Here is a 5,076-nt window from a genome sequence, read left to right as displayed (position 1 = left end):
CCGTCGGTTGCCAAAACGCCACAGCAAATAATTCCCGCGCTATTTTTTTCCATCAGAAAAACATTGCCGGCCCAACCGCCAAATTCTTTTTCGCCATCGTCAATTTTTTCCCTGCCCGCGCTCATCGCATCTGTTTTCTGCCCCGAAATTTTGAATTGCATCTACACTTTTCCGTCTGCACCAAAGCAAATGGAAAACATGTGTATAAATAGCCTGTCCAGCTCTCACGTTCTCATCTCCCCTCCTCTTTCTCCAATTCTTGTAAGCCATGGCGGATCCACACCCAGATGGAGGCTTTGATTTGAATAAAGATGCTGTTGGGCTTGATCTTAATGTTCCAGTACTTGAAGAGGATGCTAGGGAGGTGCAGCGACTACCTGCTGTAGAGGTTTATCTACACAACCCGATTGACTGGGATGAGCTGCAAGAAGATCTCTTTGATTTGAGTAACCCCATATATTTTCAGAGATTTGCTCCCTATCAATTGATTGAGATTTTGCTTTTATGTCAATCAACATGGAGAGGCGTCGGATCGGCGACGAAGGGAACAGATCGACTTGTGTGTAGGGTCCGCTTCCGCGATCCGTTTACTTCCTTATCGGGTATTTGGGTCTGTATATTGTTGTCTCGCCTCGTGCGTTCTCTTCCTCGGTCCTCCCTCCTCTGTCCATTACTCCATCTCCTCACCATTCATTCCTAATTTCCCATTTCTCAGATCCCGTGATGAGCAAAGGAGTTGAAGGTGGGGGAAGCAGTGCCGCGTCGGCTTTGCAGTGGCAACGACGTGGGTTCCGTGAGGCACGGCGAGATCCCCGCACAGCGGTGGATCCGCAGACCGCGGATGTCGGTGCATGATCCACGGTGGCCTCGGCAAAGGAAGATTGCAGTGGTGGTGCGGCTTCCCGGCAAGGGGTGATGGCGTGTCTCCCTGGCGGGCGAGCGTGGGTTCCCCATGGCGTTAAGTGCCTAAAACTTTACCCCTCATTTCCTCCCTTTACTGAATCTTCTCCTTCTGTTTCTTTGTTAATTTTGCTTCCTATGAACTGTGTGTGTGATGCTTCATTGGTTGCGAGTTCCTATGGTAGGAAATGTGATTTTCTGGATTTGATGGTTTGGGAGGAGATCGAGGTGATGGGAGAATCTTGTTCACTCAAATCTGGTTTGCTGAATTAAGAAAAAAAATGTTTAGGATGAAGGACAAAAGCCACAAAGGAAAATGCGCATGAGTATTAACTATGCATGTCCATGACTTTGGATGAAGTTTCTACTCTAGTCTTCAGTAACCATGCTTGTGTGAGTGATTGTTTGATTACTTGCTCGCTGCAGCCATCTCTGAACTCTTGCTTTGTGCTTAAGTAATAAAAATAGCATGAATGAGCTGACTGTACTACACGTATTTTAAAATCTGATTGTTTTTGTGATCATGCTGTAAATTCAGTAACTTTCTTCTTCTTTTTTGTATTTGTTGGTTTTAACAAAATATTGCATTATTTTCACCCAGAGTCATCTTATTATGCTTAGATAGAGTGTAATCTTATTTTATCTTTTAACAAATCTGCATGGAAGATTTTTACAGTATCAATTCTTTTTTCATGTATGAGCTCGCCTTTTCTTTTAGTACTTGTATCATGTGTCTTTATTAGACCATTCTTTAGAAGCTTAGCTGCCACTCAAAAAAAAAAAAGAACTCACTAGTAGTGTATATGAAATAACACATTCTGTAATTTTTTTATTTATTATTCAGCTACCACTTGAAAAAACATGTGTGTGTGTGTGTGAAGTAGCGGATGATTTAACCCATGCAAGTAGTTTATACTTTTGAACTTTTGAAGCATGTATCCAAATCCCAAGTGGCAGCTAAGATTCCTTATAGTTTTAGTTTTCGATGTTCTAAGCTGTTATTTCATATGTATTATATTATTATTAAGGCATGTCTTGCTCTAGGAATATAATATAACTGCCATGCCATTTCTTGAGTGTATACACTATTACTCTTAACGCGAGTAATTTATCATTTCACCTGAATTGAATTATATACCACAAAAGGTTTTGTGTGTGTGTTGCTTTGTGAGATTGAATATGTTTATTGATAGATGTGCTTTTTTATTTTAGGACTTACCAAACTATATATATTCAAACACATCAACATGTTGCTTAATTGACATCTGTTTGTTACTATGAATGTTTTTTTGAATTGAAAAGATATAGTCTACACCTTCTCATTAAGGATAAGATGATGCAGAATGTGGTAGGACTAGGAGGTCACATGCCAGTAACTTGAGGCCAGTCAGTAGCAGCATGGAGTCAATAAGCAGTATTATAATCTCTAGCAAAATTTTATTGTTAATTGACAAGACTTCTCTTAGCTGTAAGTCAAATTATGCCATATTTACTTGAAGGTTAGTTTTCAGACTTGTGGACATTGCCTGGTTACCGTAGAAATCATGGTTTGATTGTTTGGTGTTATCTCATAAACAGATAGGCATTTGTGGACATCATCGTAGAGAGCCTTTGTCAATTTCTCTCTACACAAAGATTGTGAAGGTTTCTTGCTCCCTTTTCAGGTAGGTCAAATGATTAACTCATAATCTAACTCGAAGAATATCTCATTTGCGGAAACTCTATTATGTTAGTTGTAGTTGTAGCAAATCTTAGCTTAGTTTTTTCTTAAATATCTTCTATAGGGTTTTGATTGTGACAGCTACAGTTTAGGAGGTGTATCTATGGACGTCATCTTGTCAGCCACCAGATGCCCAGAATGTTTGCTGTTGGTGTATCAACAAATAATAACACAAACCCATATAATTGGTAAACTTGCTGCCTATTATGTAGTCTCATTGAATGTGCATATGCCACCCAAAACTTTTAAATGTAATTTTTCTATTTATTGTTTTTGTTTTGCTATTTTTTTTTACTCAAGATGAGAAAAATACACAGACAACTTTTTATTTGTTCTATTTTGGGGATTTTTGTATGTATTTTAGTTGTAGAAAAATAAAACAATTGTGGCTGATATATGTAGTCTCCTTGTATGTTCGTATTTGGCCCCAAAAATTTTAGGTGTAATTTTTTATTTTTTTGTGTTTATTTTGCTATTCTTTTGTTTGTACTCAAGTTGACAAAAACAAAGATACAAAATAGTAGTCACTGGGCTTAATGCTTGTACTGGGCCGGTAACAACAAATGCAACATTTTTAGCAGAACTCCAACAGGGACAAAAATTACCAGGTCTAATAGCGAGGGCGCCCAATAGACTGTTTGATGGCTGTGTAATAGTCATATTCAGACCCGGTAACAGCAGAAAAGAAACACAAAAGCTTGCTAGGATACGTACAACGTGGATGAAGAATCACTGGTCCAGGCCGGTGATTGACAGATATGTATATATCAATCGATTGACTGGAGACACTCCCATATTTTCATGCCCCTGAAGAAGGTTCGAATACTTTGAAGTCTTTCTCTGTTTGTATCTTCTTGTTGTCGCTAATATGTTTGTCAAATTAATTTATAGGAGATGAACAGCATGACTTCCAGGACACTGAAGGAGAGGACATACAAGATGTACATCAAACGACGGTTTGCCTCTGAACCTTTTGTAGACATTTCATCGATTGGAGTTTTTGGTTTTGGATGGTGTAGACATTTTCTGTTCACCTGCAGATGGAGATGTACCATCGAATTTGCCTTTCCTGAATCAGAGTGCAAATGCCCAAAGAGATGTTCTACCTGATCTAAATATAATGCCTGGTAGGAGTACTGTTATTTTAGTTTTATTTTACTCAATACTCCTACATGTTGTCTCACACCTTTTTTGCTCTTCATGTACAGGTTTAGAAGATGATACTAGTGGCTTTGATCCTGATATTGTTCAAGATAACAGCAGCAACAGCACTTGTCCAGTTAGTACGAGAAAAAGAAAGCAATATAGTGATGATACAAAGCGAGCTGTATACGCCATGCTGTTACAGGGATCAGAGCAAGGCCGTTTGCCAGAAGGGTTATTGTTGCAAGTGTCTTTGGTTATGGATGTGTCTCTCATCAGTGCAACGTATATGGCTACAAGGGCAAAAAGGGGGAGGAATTCATGCTGTGGATGGGTAGTGAAGCTAGATGGACGAGAGCTTGCGCTGCCTGTTCATCCTCCTTCGTGCGAACCGGTAGCTTGACATCATCCTCAACAACGAGCATCTTGTCGCCGATCTCATCGCCATTGCTGCCGGAGCGGAGGACCTCGTCGTCGTTGCCGTCGGAGTGGATGACCTCGTCGCCGTTGCCGTCGGACCGGAGGACCTCGTCGCCGTCGCTGTTGCCATCAGAGCGAATGATCTGGTCGCCATTGCCGCCGTAGTGGACGATCTCATCGCCGTTGGAGCAAACTTCAGCTCCGGCGGAGGCGCTAGCCATGGAAGCAGAAAAGAAAAAAAGCTAGGTGGACTGGATGCAGAGGGCCGGGATTTATATGCATTCGTGGGCTGTTCATTTTCCGTGGGCCAATTCATTCCGCGATTAAATGAGCAGAGAGTACCGAGACACACCGACGCGGCGATGCCCTACAAAAACGAAAAAGCAGAAAACGGACGGGCGCTTAATAAACGAGAACGGAGGGAGTAGCTGATAGGATCAGGGGCAGAACGGGTAGTTCAAGTATCTAATAAAGGAAAATATAAGTGAAATTCGTGAAACTGAGGAAAAAAAGTTGAAATCCCCTGTTTAGAAAGAATTCGCGTGTCATATTTTGAAAGGCTCGCGAATTTAATGTCAAATCGCGTGAGGCGTGCGTATCTGATGTCAAATATCCAAATTTCTCCTTGCGGCCGGCCCGCCATGCTGCATGCCTCCTGCTCTACTGATGCGATGCTCATGCTATACATGCTACAAGTAGGCCGCGCCATTGCATCGTTCTGGTACAAGCCTACAGACAAGGTCACAGCGTCGTCTAGGACTGGGCTAATAGCTCGCTGCTCACTCACCTTTCTTCTTACTCTTCCTCTCTGAAGAAAAGCAAAAGAAAAAAAAAATCCTCTCCAAAGCTATAACAGTCAGCAAACCTACATTAAAAGAAATAAAATGAAGTGT

The 5,076-nt window shown here is 41.2% G+C and overlaps 1 long non-coding RNA gene across 6 annotated transcripts; it reads left to right on the top strand.

Moving 5' to 3' along the window:
* Positions 1-239: 239 nt before the first annotated feature.
* On the top strand, positions 240-4,763 carry LOC120657435. Of its 6 annotated transcripts, none has more exons than XR_005668174.1 (5): positions 240-602; positions 716-3,436; positions 3,512-3,576; positions 3,661-3,747; positions 3,829-4,763. It is a non-coding gene; the product is annotated as an uncharacterized LOC120657435 (long non-coding RNA). The 6 variants fall into 6 exon arrangements; XR_005668175.1 differs by having other exon boundaries at positions 240-610; XR_005668177.1 differs by lacking the exon at positions 240-602 and having other exon boundaries at positions 628-957; positions 2,479-3,436.
* Positions 4,764-5,076: the final 313 nt, after the last annotated feature.

The sequence above is a fragment of the Panicum virgatum genome, chromosome 1N (assembly GCF_016808335.1).
Source record: "Panicum virgatum strain AP13 chromosome 1N, P.virgatum_v5, whole genome shotgun sequence".
Taxonomy (NCBI): domain Eukaryota; kingdom Viridiplantae; phylum Streptophyta; class Magnoliopsida; order Poales; family Poaceae; genus Panicum; species Panicum virgatum.
The sequence above is the reverse complement of the archived record's forward strand: the minus strand, read 5'-3'. Positions and strand labels throughout refer to the sequence as shown.